Here is an 18,568-nt window from a genome sequence, read left to right on the forward strand (position 1 = left end):
ATTGCTGGGGCAGTAATGGGCACACTGTGCCCCAGCCCTTAGAGCATTTGGCTTATTTGAAAATAAGAGTTAATTGGTTAGGTTCTCTATATGAGAAAAGATAACACTATCAATCAAAATTGCTGAGCATTTTCTATTTATTCTCTCCTTTCACACTTAAAGATACTACTGGGAAGATGTTTTTGTCTCTTTCTTTTGTGAATGTGTTTTTGTTTGATACAAATAACTTCTAGTTTGAATTTCTTTCACCAGTTGAACTCAGGTTCAATTGCCAGATTTGAGTATAGAATATACTCTTATTTTTCCTCAAATCATCTCTGAGTCTGTGAGTGTACAGCAGTTTTCTTCATTTAGGCTCAACCTTGACTTTTCTTAAGATTCATTTAGGTCATTCTTAGTTATAGGGTTTTTATTTTATCTTTAAGCTTGTGTTGATATAGACTGAGGTAGTAATACTGTAGTCTTTATTGAAGGAGACTAGATAGTCATTCAGTGTATAGTAATGAACCTGATTTTTATAATGCACTAATAACCATTGCAAAGTCAGGGCCATATTTGAATTTAGTTACCTGTGTTTATTTTATTATTCTATTTATTCTTTTATACTTGTGATGCTACATATATATTATACAAGTTTAGACATTTATGTAACTTATTTTTTTATTTTTAGTTATTAGTGGTTTTGTATATTTCAGTAGTTTAAGAAAAAGAACAAGACCAATGATGAACAAGAACACCTAGTTTTGCTGAAAAGCAGAGTAAACAGTGGAAATAAGAAGCTTTAAAAATAGGCTGGGTCCTGCGTGGTGGCCCAGGCTTGTAATCCCAGCATTCAGGAGGCAAACACCGGAGGATCACAGTTTGTGGACAGCCTCAGCTACTTAGCAAGGCCCTTTGCAATTCAGTGAGACCCTGTTCCAAACAATAAAAAGACTTAAAAACAGGCCGGGGGGTGTAGCTCGGAGGTACAATGTTCTAAGTTCCATCCCCAGTACTGCAAATAAATAAATTAATTAATTAAAAATAGGATGGATACCAGTCATGGTGGCACAGGCCTCTAATACTATTTACTTGGGTGGCTGAGACAGGAGGATGGAAGGTTGAAGGCCAGCCCTTGGTAGCTTGGGAAGTGTCTGTTTCAAAATAAAATATTAAATAGGGCTGGGGTTATAGCTCAGAGGCAGAAGGCCCTTGGGTTCAATTTCCAGTAAAACACACACACACACACACACACACACACACTCACACACTCACACACTCACACACACACACATAATCATAATATAGGCTGAGATTATTGATGTAATAATATATAAGGTACTTGGTAAGAAAAAACCTGTTGAGGGATACTTATTTTAATTAAGTATTATATATATACATATGCATGTATGTTTATACACTATATATTGTATAAGAAAGGTAATAAAAGAAGGGTAATTCAGGTACAGGTTCCTGTTAAATTCCATATTCTCTGTCACAAATTTTGTCTGTTCATCTATCATCCATCCATTGATCCAGCAATTGATCTATCGATCTCTCCATCCATCATCTATCTAATGGTACTGGGTATTGAACCCAGGGGCCTTCTACCCCTAGCCCTTTTTATTTTTTGTTTTGAAATAAGGTCTCAGGTTACCGAGAGTCTTTTGATACTGCCGAGGCTGTCCTTGAATCTTTTCTGTTTCAGCCTTCCTAGTACTAGGATTACAGGCACGTACCACGCCTGGCCACAGCACAATGAATGAATGCATGAATGAATGGATTTATTTATTTGTAGTACTGGGGGTTGCATTGAGGGGCATTCTTTCTCTAAGCTACACCCCTAGTCCTGGTTTTTTTTTTTTTTTGTTTGTTCTTTATTTGGAAACAGAGTCTCACTAAGTTTTGGAGGGCCTCACTAAGTAGCGGTGGCTGGCCTTGAACCTGTGGCCCTCCTATCTCAGCCTCCCAAGCACTGGAATTACAAGCGTGTGCCACCATGCCTGGCTCCAAACACTTTTTAGAAAGTACAGTCTATCTTTCTTCAAGCAGACCATGGAAGGTACTTAGTGTAGAAACAAACACTCACCTATTTTGCCCCTCTTGTTTGGTTCACTTGCATTCCATGTTACATCATTAGGCCTCTCTTTGGTTTGTGAGCGAATGACTGGCGGAGGTGGTCAGATGGTTCAGTTTTGTTCTTTTGGCATCGCTTTAAATGGGTTATGTGTGAGGCAATGTTTGCATCTCTCGTTAATCTTGTGTGGCTTTTATTGGGGTTATCACTTGATTCTGGAATTTAGCCACTCCTTACCTTCCATTCAGCTTTCTCTCAAATGTTGGCAAAAACAGAGTGAGCAAGAATTCTCTGTTTATATTTATCCAGGTTTCCAAGTGATTCATGTTTAGTTACCCATTCCTGGACTCACCATTCATCAAAACAATAGCTCCGTTTGCTTTATGCACATGTCCTGGATGGGTAGTAATCTTACTGTTCTTCAGGGCTCAGGCTAAACCAGTAAGAAACATTTGATTAAGTATCTCAGAATATCTTGAAAAAAGTAGACTTTATATGAGGATAATATAGCCTATAGAAAAACAAAATTTATTTACTGATAAGAGAATAAAGTAGTAATGTGAAATTTTTTGTTCTTTTGTTTATTTGTATCTTTAAAAATCATCTAGAGTGAGCAAGCATGGTGACACAAGCCTGGAATCCCAGTACTTGGGAAGCTAAGACAGGAGGATTGTAGGATTGAGGCCAGCTTCAGCAACTTAGCAAGACCCTCTAATTTAGCAAGATCCTATTTCAAAATTAAAAGTAAAAAGGCTGGGTGTGTTGCTCAGAGGTAAAAGGCCCCTGGGTTCAGTCTAAACTAACTAAGTTAATGAATGAATGAGTGAAAGAACAGAATCATTTGGATTAGAGACAATAACTTCCTCTAGCTCAGAGAGAAAAGTTTGCATTAGTTTCCAGCTTGGAGGATTCAGATCTCACAGGAAACCTGATTTTTCCTAGCTGTCTTCTTTAATAAGGGCATATATTGTCAGAACCCCACCTGCCTCCTCTCTCCCCTCTTTCCTCCTCCTGTACTTCAGGTACTCTGCCTCCCTGGCTCCACCCTTTCTTTAATGATCAAAAGAGATACTGGTTTATGGATTATTTGACTTTAACAAACCATTATGAGATTGAGAGTCCCTGGCCCAGTGGCCTGTGCACCTGGGCATATCGAATCTTGGATTAACACTGAGGCTGGTGGAAACAGGTCAGCATAATAAACTGAATTTTATGTGTAATTTTCATTGTGTATTTTACTCTATGTCACATAATGATTGCTTGCTAGTTTCCAAAGCAATATGATGAAGAAAGTCGAGAGGAAATTTATTTCTCATTCCTTTATATGGCTTATAAATCATTTCAATTTTTGTTTTAAAGGCTAAAAGAAAAAAAGACCCAATTTCTGTTCAAATTAAAAACTTGCCATTTAAGGCATCTGAACTCCAGTTCCTTCTCAAATCTAATCAAGTACTGAGTCACTAAAAAAATAGGAGGAGAGAGAGAGAATCACTACTTCCCTTGCAGGAACGTCACTGTAGACAGGAAATGGATTCATGCTTTATATGAATGAAGCATTTATGTGAAGGTATATTAATTTTTTCTCCTGGTTCCAAAGTCTTTGTGGAAAGGCAAAGTTGCTGATTTCTACAGCTACAATGTGAGAATCAGCACATTGAGATAATCTTTGGAAGCTATCCTTTGATGGAGACAATTCCCAGGAATTGTTGTGTCATATCAATTAAGTACTCTTCTCACCACCTAACTGACCCAAGTTTCTAGTTTGGAAAAGTGTGAAGAGTGATCCCAAGAAGATAGTGCCATAACATTTCCAGATTTCATATATATATATCTGGGATGATTTCTTAATGGGCACAATATAGTTAATGTGGTAAAATAGATTTTTCCTTTCAAACAAAGAAACAGTTTAATTAATGGATTCTATTATTCTGTAGAGCTGCTTCTAGTGGTGACTGGGAGGCTCTTTGTGGTGTGTGTGTGTGTGTGTGTGTGTGTGTGTGTGTGTGTGTTGAGATTTTGCCCTTAATTACAGTAAAAATAAGAAACTGAAAATCCCTGGGTGAGATGTATGGAAGTAGAAATATCAAGTTGATGCTGGAAAATAACCCCGAATTTTAGAAAGAAAGCTCCCTTTCTTGAAAGTATCTCATTTTATCTATCATTTTCCTCTTGAGTCCCCTATGATTGCCCTCTAGTATTCAAAAACATTTTTTTTGTCATTGATTCAATGAGACATAATGTGTATTTTACAGTAACAGGGACAAGAACAGCACTTTGTGTACGCCCTACTCCTAGAAATTCTGAGTTAATTGATATGAGATGAGGTCAAGTCATTATAGTTTGATATAAGCACTTCAGGCCTTTTGAATGTCTAGTCAGGGTTAAGGGCCACTGGACTAAATCATTTACAAGTCTAAGATTTCCCTCCCTTCCTCCCTTTCTTCCTTCATTTTGTGGTACTGGAAATTGAGCCCAGGGCATTCTACCTTTGAGTTACACCCCCAGCCCTGTTTTATTTTTTATTTTGAAGCAGGGTCTCACTAAGTTACAAAGGGCCTCACTAAGTTCCTAACACTGACCTGGAACCTGTGATTCTTCTGTCTCAGCCTATGGACATAGATTTTAATGCAGATGTTCTCAGTAGAGCACCTTGCCCATTTTCTATAGGAGTGAGGTGGTCAGGTGGGTAGTTATTATATCTAACATCAGCATGATTTACATTTTTCTAAATTATTCTTAGAAAGCACTATACATAGTTGAAAGTTAAAGAAAATGCTATTATCCCAGGAGAATAAAACTGTGAGAATCAGGAGACCTGCATCATAGTCTCAGATCTGTAGAAGTTACTGAAAATTGTGACTTTGATCAACTTATTTACCTTTGTCTCATTTTACTTCCAATCAAATGAGAAGTTTGAATTAAGAAATTAATAGGTTGCATCTAGTCCTTATAATTCGAAATGCTTTCTTATTAGTTTAAGAAATACTTTCTTATTAGTTTAAGAAAACACAAGATTTTATTTGCTGTTAAATAATGTCTTCCCAACATAAAAGAAAATCCAAGCAAAAAACTGAATAAAAATGATTTAATGAATTTGAATGTTTCATAAATGTACTTACTTGTGGAGTATTTTAGTGGGATTGGTTGTCTTAGTATTATGAATTAAGACCTCATTCATCTAGGAATGTTTTTATAACCTTGGGTGAGTGTGAAGGCTACAGGTGTATGTATATGGTCGTGTTACTGATTTCATTTAAAATGCTCTTATAAAATATATGTAACATTGCTTTTCATTACCTATTTGCAGAGATATTATTATTATTATTATTATTATTATTACTTTATTTTTGGTACTGGGGATTGAACCCAGGGGCATTATACCTCCTAGCTATACCCCTAGCTGTTTTTTATTTCTCTTTTGAAAGGGTCTCCCTAAGTTGCTGAGGCTGGCCCAGAATCTGCTATCCTCTTGCCTCAGCTTCCCCAGCAGTGGAATTACAAGCACACACCGGCTGCTTGTAACGTGCCACATTATTAGCAAAATGTAGAAGAGATTGGTATACTTCTTTTTTTTAAATTAGAGAAAACCTTAGTATAAAAGCTACTATGTTGAAAATCAGTCTTCATATATTCAAACTTTGTTCTTGTTTAATATTTATCTTACTTGAGTAGTTTTTAAAGAATTTTGTGGAAGTCATTTTTTGTTATTATATAAGAAAGTTAATACGTGAATTATATTTAAATCCTATAGACATAAATAGTTTAAACAACTCTGGAGAGAATAAACAAATTTTCATTTTTTTCTTTTGATAGCTTTTAGAGGGCAGCTAACAACACACATACACATAGGAGACTAATAATTTTAAAAAGCGATCTTTAGAAGAATGTGTGAGAAAACTCATGATAATTTTCTAACTTAATTTTGGAATTTGCAGAGCCAATAGTGAAGTTTTTCTACTGTTGTTATGTGTGTATGATCTTGAGGATTGAACCCAGGAACTCACAGATGTTAGGTAGGCACTATTCCACTGAGCTACACCTCGGACCAAGTAAGGTAGGTATCTATAAACTATTATGCACTATAGATGTCTAGTCAAAGTTTTGTAATAGGCTCATTGATACTTTTGTGGAAAATACAATTTAGACTTTTTAAGGGAAAAGAATTAAGCCACATCAGTCATTTATAAAGGATAGTGCTTCCCACACCCCAAGATTGATGTACTAAAAACAACTAGTATGTGGTATTTGCAAATGCTTTTGAAGAAATTTACTTGTTAAGGGCTTGTCTTTTAAATATCTGAGACAGATATAAACAATTTAGACCAGTAATGTTATATTTTTAATTAGATAGAAGCCGGGCATGGTGGCGCACGCTTGTAATCCCAGTACTTGGGAGGCTGAGACAGGAGGATCGCACAGGTTTGAAGCCAGCCTCAGCTACTTAGTGAGGCTCTCAGCAACTTAGTGAGACCCTGTTTCCAAATAAAATAGAAAATAGGTTTGGGAGTGTTTGGAAGGTAGAATGCCCCTTGGTTCCATCCCCAGCACCATCAGTAAATAAAGTAAATAGAATGTTACAGATATAAACAACAAGAATAAACAATTTAAACCAATAATATTATAGTAAAGTAGATAGAATGTGTTGTTACAAATGGAAGAGTAAAGAAATTCTTACTGTGGCTTTGAATTTAAGCTTTTACCCGGAAATATGCCAAGTCAGTTGTGTATGTCGTTACATCTTTTTGTGGGATTTTCTACCATATCCTTTCACTAGGACTCAGAAGTGACTGGTCTAGAGGGAGCTGAGTCAGGTCTCCAGCTGAAATGGTCAGAGCCTTGTCTCTACCACCTGCTTTCATCTTGATCACATGACTTAGCTTGCCAGACCTCAGCTTCATTATCTTCAAATTGAGAATATTAAGGGTACCGATCCCTATAGTTTTGTGAAAATTAGGTAAAACAGTATATATAAAGTGTTCAGCTAGCTGATGCATACCTGTGCATACCTGTGATTCTAGTACTTGGGAGGCTGAGATAGGAGGATTACAAGTAGTTTGAGACCAGCCTCATCAACTTAGTGAGATTTTCAGCAACCTAGAGAAACCCCTTTTCACAAAACAAACAATAAAAAGGGCTAGGCAGGTAGCCTAGAGGTAGAAGACCCCTGTTGGGTTCAATCCTCAGTCTCCCCTGCCCAAACAAACAAAACTGGAAATGTTCAGTTAGAATGCAGTTGGCTGAATAGCAAGTATACAAGGGCTGAATAGCAAATATTCAGCAAAAATTAATGCTAATGTTACTTCGCTTGTGGGTAAAAACTGTTCTTTGCTTTTGGCTTGTGCGTGCCTGTGAAAGTGGTGATTTGCCCTTCCCCCCAAGATCTCAGTTATCCCCCAGGACAGGGAGAGTCATTAAGTGGTTTGCTTTAATAAATCTTCCCTTCTAGTTCATTCCAGATAGGAAGAAAGTAGGTGGTGATGTTGATTAGAAACAGAAATTAGCATCTTTTGTAGGATAACTTCCATGATGATAATAACTGAGAATGACTGTAAATCAGAGGGCAGTTTATGGAATGAATTACATCAGATGAACAGAGGGGTTCTCCAGGGTGGGAGGAAGATAGTTTGAACGTATGTTTTAGAGGGAGAGGAAAGCTACAATGTGCTGTTGCTGTCCACTCTCAAGTTAACAGTCTGACCTATTAGGGTTGAAACTGAAATTGTTTTTATTGCTAAAATACAATTTAATAGGAAGGTTGATTTAGATGACATAGTTATCATCTAGAAAGATTGTAGGTATTCTCATATAGACTACAAAAGTAAGGTTTCCTGAGAAATAAGATATGGACGTGTGTGTGCGTGCGCGTGTGTGCGTGCATGTGTGTGTGTGTGCGCGCGCGCATGCGTGAGTGTGTGTGTGTGTTACTGGAGATTGAACCCAGGGGCATTCTACCTCTGAGCTACACCCCCAGCTCTATATTATTTTTATTTTATTTTATTTTGAAACAGTGTCCCACTAGGTTGATGAGTTATCAAGACATTTAAATTTTGTGTTGGCTTTTAATTTTCTTTTTTTGACTTATGAACTCTTTAAGACGAGAAAAGAAGAAGCTTATTACATTTCTAATCCTATACACACAAATGGGTGCACACAAAAACACACACACGCACAGTTTCATTGTCAGCTTAGAATTACCTGAGGGGAAGCTTAAACTAGAGACAGTGTGAAATCCCATGACACCAACATCTTTATTAGACTGGCAGTTTGTACCTTTCTTCTTGATATGATTTGCCCTATCTTCAGAAGTCTGTGCAGCTGAAGATGAGTCATTAAGAAAAACTGTCAGCAGTAAAACTGCATCTTACCATAATGCTTTCTAAACTGGTCAGCTATCTAAAATTGGCTGGGGCTGAAAACAGCAGTTTCTGCCCTGAAAGACAGGAATAATTAGTATTAAAACTGGTCGGGAAGTTTCTCTTGCTCTGCCTTGATAGCACTGGGAGTTTTATTAGTCTACACTGTTGAAACAGGATCTGTGCTTCATAGGGGTGTGCAGCTGATGGAGTAACAGAATGCGCCAGGATGAGAGAAGGGAGAATGGGTCAGATTTGCCCACCTACATTAACTTGCGGCTCTACTGCTGTAATGAAGGGTCTCAGTATCTTCTAGAACGATGTCCTGTTTTTCTCCCCAAAGACTCAAAAACATCTTTCAGAGTTTGGAACACAATGATTTCCGTGAATGTAGCACTGGTATAAATCCAACATTGTAATCATATGCTGGAGTTAGTAATGAGAATGCCTAAGATTTAGCTCTCATTGAGATAATAATTAGTTCTCATGAAAGAACATTCTTACCTGGTGTAAGAAAACAAAGCTGAAGCTATAAGGGAATTCTCCGGCTTTGGGGGACTAGCCTGTGGGAGCTGAGGGTTTGGAATTGCTGAGATTTACTGATCTCAGACCTGATGGTTCTGGTCAGTGTGGCCACTGGTTCATAGCGGATGTTTGTCCAATAATTGTTTACCTGTCAATTGGAAAGGAAAAAGGAAACCATGAAAGTGAAGAGCCGCTCAGCAGTGTGATTCCTATCAGCTCAGTTGATGCCCTGGGTTTTGACCAGATTCCAAAGTCGAATTTATCTCAAGGACACATGAAAGGAAATGGGTTGGCATGTGAGTTGGTAGAGCAGTGGTGGGGTGGGGGAGGTGGTGGTGCAGCATACTTGGAGTGTTGTTTTCCTCTGAGTAGAGAGAAGGAAGTGTTTGCAGTAATAAAAGTCTTTAAATATAAACTGAAGAAAACCTTTGGTTCCCGTTTTTGTTAAGTGGGGAAACCCAGAGAAGAGATGAGGAGGTATAATTTGTCTGGATGGAGTCAGCTGAAGACTCAGTAACAGAAACCAGGTCTTCTGACTCTGAGCAGATACTGAGTGCTCCTTTTAGACTAGGAAAAGGTGGGTGAGAATCCTAATTTGGAGTGGTTCTTTGGGTTTCTGGTATCAATGGTGTGCTTGTCTAGTTTCTTCTCAAAACTATTTAGTTTCCAAAATATTTATCTTCCAAGAAGATAAACTGATGGTTTCCTTGCCAAATGTGAGAGAAAAGTCAGGATTACCAATTCTCTTTGTGGAGTTTTATCAAAGGAATTCTCACCATGACACTCTGGGGGTGAGAAATGAGACCAGCAAATGTTGGGGGGATGGTGTGGCACAGAGCCCTTTAGCTCAACAGATGGTATATAAGAAAGTGGTAAAAGTTCAAGGGAATGAAACATTCTCCAGGAAGAGAAGGGTTTATGTTTTGTGTTTAAATCACACCCTTCCCATCAAAGCAGAGATAATTGATTAGGTAGCTAACTCTAGATGGTATTCACTGTCTCCACTTGGGAAGTTAGTATTTGTAACATTGAGAGAGGGATGGATTATTAGGTTACTCTCTTGTCTAAAGAGGGACTCTCAGGTAGGACAATACCGCCATCCTCCTCTCCTGCACCCTTTCCCTTTCCTTCTTTTGTGTGGTATTGGTTCACTAGTTCAACAGAAAATTTGAAGAAACTGACTGAGGGATTGGGACCACAGGTCCTTCACCTCCCAATAATTCATTTTGTCCACTTTCATTGTGGCCTCAGCTAGGGTAATGATTCCTTTTCTATACATTTATGAGAATTTTTAATTTATACTTCAGATGTGTTCTTGATTGTAGTTTTTCTTGGGCTAATTTTGTATTGTTTTGAATGCTTTTACTACAATTGGGAACATGCCTTCTTTTTGAAGAATTTTTTCATTTGTTTATTCATTTTTTTATTGGAGCAAATACTTATTGAATACCTACTGCTTGTAGGGAATTTTGTGTCTTTCTGCCTCTGGACCAGTAAGACACAAGATTAATAAATCTGGAACACATTTGAACTACTGTTTTGTTAACATGGTATTAAGAGGAATTATCTTTGGCACTTTTGGAAACTGATAAGACATTTTGAATTTTCTAGATAGATGACGGAGAAAATAATAGAAAATATTCTTGGGACCATTCTAAATACAAAATTAATTAGAATCTAATCTTAGATTAAAAATAAATAGTATGTTTACAGTAAGCATGGATCCTTTTTCATTAAATTTGTCTGTAATATATTAGTATTCTAAGTAATATCATTTTTTTTGCTGTAATGTCTTATGTAATGCTGTTTTTCATGGATGAAGATGTACATTATCCATCATAATAAAAATAAGGAGCACTACACAGAGCGGGTGGCATACCAGACACTGTTCTCTGTATTTTATATAAATCAATTATTGTAATCATTAGACCATCCCTGTTTCATAACGATTGCTTATACGTTAAACCATTTATCTCTGATTTTCACACTCTAGGTAAGGTTAACACAGTCTACAAAGAATACATATTTGTGACCCTCACAGTAAAACTGGTCACAGTTTCTAAATGTCAAATGAAGTGTCTGAACATATGCCCATTGGACTGTCAGTGAGCACTAGGGAGTCCTGAAAAGACGTGTCTTAGAGATTTAATATCTACATCTCTAACCTGAGGTGGAGGCAACTAACCAACCTGTGTCTTTAATGCTTTTCCTGGTGGAACATTAATATACCTTATCTATATCAAGTAAGCTTTCGCCATGCATTTATAAAAGGATAAGCAAGAAGACAGCAACACTAAGTGAATCTTGAGTAAACAGTAACATGGGAGTCTGTTTGGAGCTCATGGCAAAATGTGGAAACTGTGAGTCTCATGAAGATTAGGGAACTTGTCCCAGGGCGTATAGCAGGGCTAGCTTGGGCACTGTGATCAGAGGCATTTGGATTCAGATCCCACCCCTGTCCTTCTTGGATGACCTTGGCAAAGTTAATCTTTCACAGTCTCTCTTTCTTCAAGTGTAAAAGACATAGCAGTAACAAAACATACTTTATGGTATTCATGAGAGTAGAATAAAAATATACTTGAAAGAATCTAGTTCAGGGCTTTGTTTCATAGTTGGCACACAGTAAATACCAGTTTTACTTTGTCTCCATTGTTTCTTAGTCTCCGCTACTTGATCGGCTACCCTAGAAAAACAACTCTGAGATTCTGATGCTACTCAAGGGACCAAACACTCCTGCTGGCAAACATTCCCAAAACACACAGCTGTTTCGTAACAGCCCTATTGACTCCTTCCATCATTAAAATTCTGCAATCATCATAACTCAGTTAAACTGCATCAGACTTCTTAGCGATCATCTAAGTGGAAATTTTTGTTGTAGATATGCTTTATGTGATATCTGTGAGTACTAACACTGGTGAGCAGGCAGCTTTGCTATCCAAATATTTGCCTTCGGTGTTGGCCGTGATCATGATTGCTCTACTTTGAAAGCACATGTAGTTACGCTTATAGCAGGTGGGCATTTGAAATTCCTAGCAATGCTTGTGTGCCATTCTGTAATTAGCAACCTGTCGTAAATCATTCAAGTAGCGGTGATTTGCCAGAATGAACAATAGCTGACACTGTACTGTGCTGACTTCAGTACTGTAACCTGAAAGATAACATCCTTTTTCCTGGTTGGTATAAAGCTATTCTGAAGGTAGATGCTTTTAAAAAAGTTAACTCTATCAGGGCTGACTCTGATAGTAAAATGATACAGTATTTGTATGGTGTTAGTGACAAATTCCTCGAAGAATCTACACACATGTACCTTTGCTACATTTTCTAATACATGCATTGGTAAAAATCTTGATATAGCAAGGGTGGTGAATAGATGATCAGTGCATATTGAGGGACAGAAAAGAATATAAATTGTTACATGTATTAGTGATTTACCAATTATTTTAGTTATCCAGTGTGCAGAGTTAAAAGACAGAAAAATGATTTAAAATTATTCATTATCCTATTTTTTAAAAAGGATAAGGAAAATAAACAGTAGATTTGAACATTATTTAATAGTTATTTATGAAAAACATTAACACAGTATCAGCAGTGATTACAGTAACCAAAAAGAAAGCACAAGCTAAATAGCTTATACTGTTTCAGTGCTCCCTGTCTCCTTTTGTGGTGCTGGGATCTAGCTCAAGACTTTGAGTACTGCAGGCAAGTGCTCTACCACTGAGCTACATTCTCAACCCTCAGTACACTTTTGAACAAAGTATATTCAGATACATGGGGTAGTAGATAGAAGTGTAAGAAATAAAAATATTTAAATAAATCTTTCATTATTTAAATTTTTAAAAATTCTTTATCTTCAGAGCATTAACATTTAAATAATAGATTGCTTTTATATTTTCAGAATTCAGTTACCTTAACAGATGTCATTTTATTTTTAATTAAAAGAATACTATAAATCATTTTAAGTATGACAAAGGTGATGAAATATTGGAGAGGAGGGTCTGTGCCTTTATTTTCTATCTCTGTTATTGCTCTTCTTCTGGAGAGCTTTGTATTTAGTTAAGTGCTAAGTGAACTATCTGTGTAAAACTGAAAAATGTAAAAACTAAAGAGTAAAGATATGTAATTTCCACTTATCCACAGCACGTATTTTGGGGGGCAAGCTAGGCCTAGTGTTGTGTGTCTGTAATCCCAGTACTTGGGAGGCTGAGACTAGAGGGTTCAAGACCAGCCACAGCAATTTAGTGAGATCCTGTTTCAGAGTAAGAAATTAATGGGCTGGGATGTAGCTCAGAGGTAGAGTGCCCCTGGGTTAAATTCCTAGTACGTGCAAAAATGAATACATACATACATACCAAATATTGGTCAGTGCATTTTTCTGTTTGCTTAAAGAAGGTAGATTTCCCTAGAGCGTGCTGAAATGTAGGCTGTAAGCCAGGTAAGTTGGAGACCTCCGTTAGGATAGATGGGCCTCTGACTCTGGCTTTGCAGTGACTTAGGAATGGTAGTTCCCTGGGAGGAAAAACGAAGTTGAAAATCATAATGAACACGCTTCCCATTTCAGTGATTTCAGATTATAAAATCTGAAAGTTTCTGGTTCTTTAAAGAAAAAAGCGAAAGAAACATTCTCCCGTATTAGTTTTCATCTTGGTCCTGGGACTCGTGCTGTATGTGTTACAGTACTGTGGATGCTAGAGGACTCACTCATTCACATACTACTCATTTTCTGTTAATTATGTAAGGTGCAGTGCTATGGAAAATGAAAGATGCGAAGATTAATTGTATACATGGTTTGTACTCAAACACTTTTTAGTTTACAGAAAGAATCAGGCAGTGTCATTATTACGTGTTTGAGTGACTGAAATAATTTATAGGCAATCGCAGGGGCTATAGGAACAAAACCTATGAAGTGCAAGACTCAAGATTTAACATTAGAGTAACTGAGGGAACAGTCACATCATATATTTTTTAAATTCACTAAGTGAAGGTGGTCTTCAGAGTTCATTTAGACAACATTTCCTCATTGTTCACTTATGTGTGAATGATGTCAGTGACTACTGTTCCAATTCTGTAATAATATGAAGGCATACCTTTCTTCTTAAATATAAATCATATTAATCTTTATTCATAGATATGGCCAAGAATTATCAACATTAGCTGATATAATTCTTTGTATTTTAAAATTAGAAGAAAATGATAGAGAAGTCAAGAAATCAGTGATTCTTGCTTTTTTGAAAATTTAAAATACAAGATAGTTTTCTTTAAATGTAAATTCCCCCCTAGTTACAGAATGTAGATAGTTTACTCATTGATTACATATGTGGACCAGTATGTTATCCCAAGTGGACTAATGAATTGTATCGATAATTCTTTCATTATTCATTATGTGGTAAATATACACAAGGTTCTCTTGTTGAATGTGGAAATGATTGATGGGCCTCGCCCTTGACCTCACAGTGCTTCAGGCAGATATGTAAACTGATGTGTTTAGTACAGTTTTCTAAATTGTCCTTTGAAAAACAAACTACTGGAAATTGGTGGGGACCTGAGTCATTCTGAAGCCACTTTGGATATGTGTCCTGAAGGAGAGGGTGGGTTTGCTTTTGATTTTACCTGGCAGGAGGATAGCTGTAAAATGCCTGGGATTATAGAAATGAATTCTGGTGGCTGTAAATTGGAGTTGGGAGGGCCAAAAGGTGTTGACAGAGTTAGTGATTGCTTGTACTCTACAGTTTTCTAGGTCTTCACCAAATCCCCAAAGAGGGAATTGGAGTTGATTTCTCTTTTTCTAAGGTGGGTTCTGAGAGAGAGGCACTACCTTTCTCCCCCTTTCTTTCACATTAGCACACATTTCATAGACTAACTCATATGAAAGAGCCAGTGTGAGTGCGCAGTTGTGGTGGATGGAATAAACTCTTATTTACATTATACTATGTTAACTTACTTATATAACCTGTAAATATGAAATTTCAAGTTAAAAGAGAAAATCAGGTGATGTTTTTAATTAATATTCATTGAACAAATGAACGAACAGATTGGAACACTGGAATTCTGTACTAGTCTAAGTGACAGGAAAATTTAAGAGAGAACACTTTTTGCATAATTAAATAGGATGAAGGTACCAGGTGTTAGGGACTAGAAGTGATAATGATCAATAAAGAGTAAAGGTGTACAAAGAAGAGCTGTAAAAATACCAGAATGATGTCATGTCTTGGTATTCAAGTATTGACCTTTACTCTAATTTCAGAAAATTTTAGTCATATTTGTAATGCTGCTTTTGGTTTCTAAGATTCAGGTGTCACTTAAGTAAGCAGATCTTTTAAAATACAGCTATCATTATCTAAGGCAAGTATTCATAGCTAATGCATACATATATAGTCTTCCCCCTTTCTGGGATGTAAATGAGCCAGTGTTCACTTTTCTACATCTGAGTTTTGTCAGCACAAATGAGTAAGATTTGAATTTTTTTTGTGTGTGTGTGGTACTGGGGATGGAACCCTTCTACCTCTGGGCTACACTCCAAGACCTATTTTTATACTTTTTTATTTGGAAACCGGGTCTCTTAAGCCAGCGCAGCTGGCTTCAAACCTGCTCAATCCTCCTGTCTCTGCCTCCCAAGCGCGGTGATTACAAGCGTGCACCACCACACCCAGCAGATTTGAACGTTTTATATGTCTTTTATATATGTCTATAACAAATTTAATCTGTGTCTTCTAAACATGGATAGACTAGAGATAATCATTTAGAAATAAGTCTGATATACATACAATGGAGTTTTACTGAGCCATAAAGAAGAACAAAATTATGTCACCTGCAGGAAAGAGAATATTAACCTGTCACAAAAAGTGAAAAGTCCTATGTTAGCTCTCATTTATGGAAGCTAAAGAGACAGTGGGAAACAAAAGGTACTTCAGATAAATGAGGAGAAGAGAGACACCTGTAGAAGGGTGGAGGGGACTTGGGGAAGGAAGTGGGAAGGGGAAATGAGACTTGATGAAAGAATCAGTTCCAGTTATGCTATGCTTAACATGAAGTTACCAATCCCAGTCTCGTATGTATGGGGAGGGGAGGAAGTGGATTGGGATTTGGAGGGAAACACGCCAAGTGCCATGTTCCCATATGATTCTATCACTCTGAAGCTCATTATGGTGTATAATCAAAATGAGCAATAAAATTATATTTAAGCCCTGCACATGCCTTCAATTTCAGTTCTTGGGATGCTGAGATAGGGGGACCATAGGTTCAAGGTCAATCTTAGCAAAGTACCAAATCTCTCAGCAACCTAATGAGATCCTGTTAACAACAACAACAACAACAACCAAAAAAAAAAAAAAAAAAAAAACAAACAAAACCCGGGAGTATAGAATGCCCTTGAGTTGAATCCTAGTACCATAAGGGGGAAACAGGGAAAAGATAAAAGAAATAACAGAAATAATAGATTATTAGAAAAATTTTCTTTCAGGATAGTATAAAGAATCTAGAGTCTAGTGTCAGGATGCACTTGAAAATGATATTCTGGCTGACTTAGGGGCAGTTAATTATCTTCTGTAAAATGGATGTAATAAATGTGTTTGTCTTTTGAGTCAGGGCCAACCTCTCTGGCATGCCACCAGTGATGCCGCACTTAGCAGAGCTCAGTGTGTAGCCCTGTGGTTGGTGTTTAATGTGCTCACCCGCTGGGCATTCATAACAATTTTCACGTTGCATCTGTTTTGTAATGAGGCCGGGTAAGACAGTGAGGCTGGAAGCCTTAGCTCCTCGTGCCCGTAGGTGCTGCTTCCTCCCTCCTCTGGAGGAGTCCTGGGCCGCTTCTCATACCTACCTCTTGTTCCCTCCAGTGGGAGCCCGGCCGTGGCGTGGGGAGGCTGATCCTCCAGTGGTTTCTGTATGGAGTATTCAGGTCAGGAGAGGCTCATGCACTGTGAAGGCTTGCCTTTGCCCTGCACTCATCTTGGAAAGAAAGGTCAGGAAGAAAGGAGTGGCTTTATTACCTGCCTTTTTGATAATGGACTCCATATTTAATTTTTCATTGGGCCCTGCAGATTCTCTAGCCAGCCCCGGGGTAGGATATTTTCAGCATTGAAGGAGCTAGTAAGTATAAAGTAGCTAGAACTATGTTGACATAGATTAAGCATTGTAGAGAGGGTTGTGCTTATTATCTAGATATACCTATCTAGCCTATGACAAAGTGATTTTTATAAAAAAGATATAATTAATTAGAATTATTTTCTTATACATGTTGTCATAAATAATATTTATTGAATTTAGTTGGAAATTAATCTTTTTTTCAGTACTGGGGATGGAACCCCGAGGCATTCTACCTCTGAGCTACATCCCCAGCCCTATTTCTTATTCTTTGTTGAAACAGGGTCTCACTGAGTTGCAAAGGGCATCACTAAGTGGATGAGGGTGTCCTCGAACCGCGATCCTCCTGTCTCAACCTCCCTAATGCTGGAATTATAAGTGTGCTCCACCACGCCCGGCTTTGGGAAATTGATCATTATTAAAGAAAGGATAGTCTCTGGTCAAAATCATGAGGTCTAGTAATACTTTTGAGATCATTTCACTTGTGGATTTTTCAGTGTAATAATTATAAAAAATGTTTGTATGATGTTAAAAAGTGTTTGTAAAATAGTTCCGCATCCAAGTTTTGCTAAAGTTTTATAGGAAATTATGCCACAGAAGTTGTCCTTCATTGACATACTTCATATTCTCTGTGTTATTCAGCCTTTTGTGACAAAACACCTGAGAAAATCAGCTAGCAGGAGGGAAGACTTATGCTGATTTGATTTGAGCTTTCAGCCTGTTCATCGCTTGCCCCATCACTTAGGGCTGTTGTTGAGGCAGAGCATGAGGGCAGAGCATATATAGTGGAACAGAGCTGGCCACCTCGGGGTGGCTGGGAAGCAAAGAGAGGGTGAGAGGGGTGAGCTGCAAAATAGAGCCTTCTAAGGGTGCCCTGGTAACCTGCCTTCTCCTCCTAGGCCCTAAAGGTTGCACTACTTCCTAAAATCTGCATAGGTTGGCAACCAAGCCTTTAGCACATGGGCTTTGGGGGGCACTTCAGATGTAAACCATAACACATCCTAATACAAACCAAAACAAACTCGGGAAGTGGATTTATGCCTTGTGTTTCTCATTATATATCTTCCCAAGGTAAATACAATTTATTTTCTGTCTCCTTTTTTTTATTATACACTTTAATTCTTTTACTTTCATTTTCTTGTCTAGAATATATCTGTGGGATCATGTAGAATATGTGTGTGATAGTGTGTGGTGTGTGTGTGTGTGTGTGTGTGTGTGTGTGTATGTGTGTGTATTACAGATGTCAGAGAGTTGAAGAAAGAGAGGGACTCTTGGTGTCAAGGGCATTATTGCTTCCCCTATCAACCCCTCTCCTGTACTGGGGATGGAACTCATGGGCATTCTACCTCCAAGCTACACTCCCTACCCTTATTATTTTTTATTTTGAAAGAAGATCTTGCTAAGTTGCTGAGATTCTCGCTGAGTTGCTGAGCCTGGCTTGGAATTTGTCATCTTCCTGTCTCAGCCTTTCAGGACTGGGACCATAGGCATGCATCACCATGCTGGGTTTCATTGCCTTATTTAGTCTTTGATTAACACTCTGCATTTGATTAGC

General features: G+C 37.7%; 1 protein-coding gene across 3 annotated transcripts in view; it reads left to right on the forward strand.

Moving 5' to 3' along the window:
* Positions 1–18,568, forward strand: part of PPP3CA (protein phosphatase 3 catalytic subunit alpha) — a gene marked incomplete at both ends in the record, with an annotated part of 322,166 nt that overhangs the window by 82,440 nt on the left and 221,158 nt on the right. The window lies entirely within an intron of this gene.

Source organism: Muscardinus avellanarius (assembly GCF_963383645.1).
Source record: "Muscardinus avellanarius genome assembly, chromosome: 6".
NCBI lineage: Eukaryota > Metazoa > Chordata > Mammalia > Rodentia > Gliridae > Muscardinus > Muscardinus avellanarius.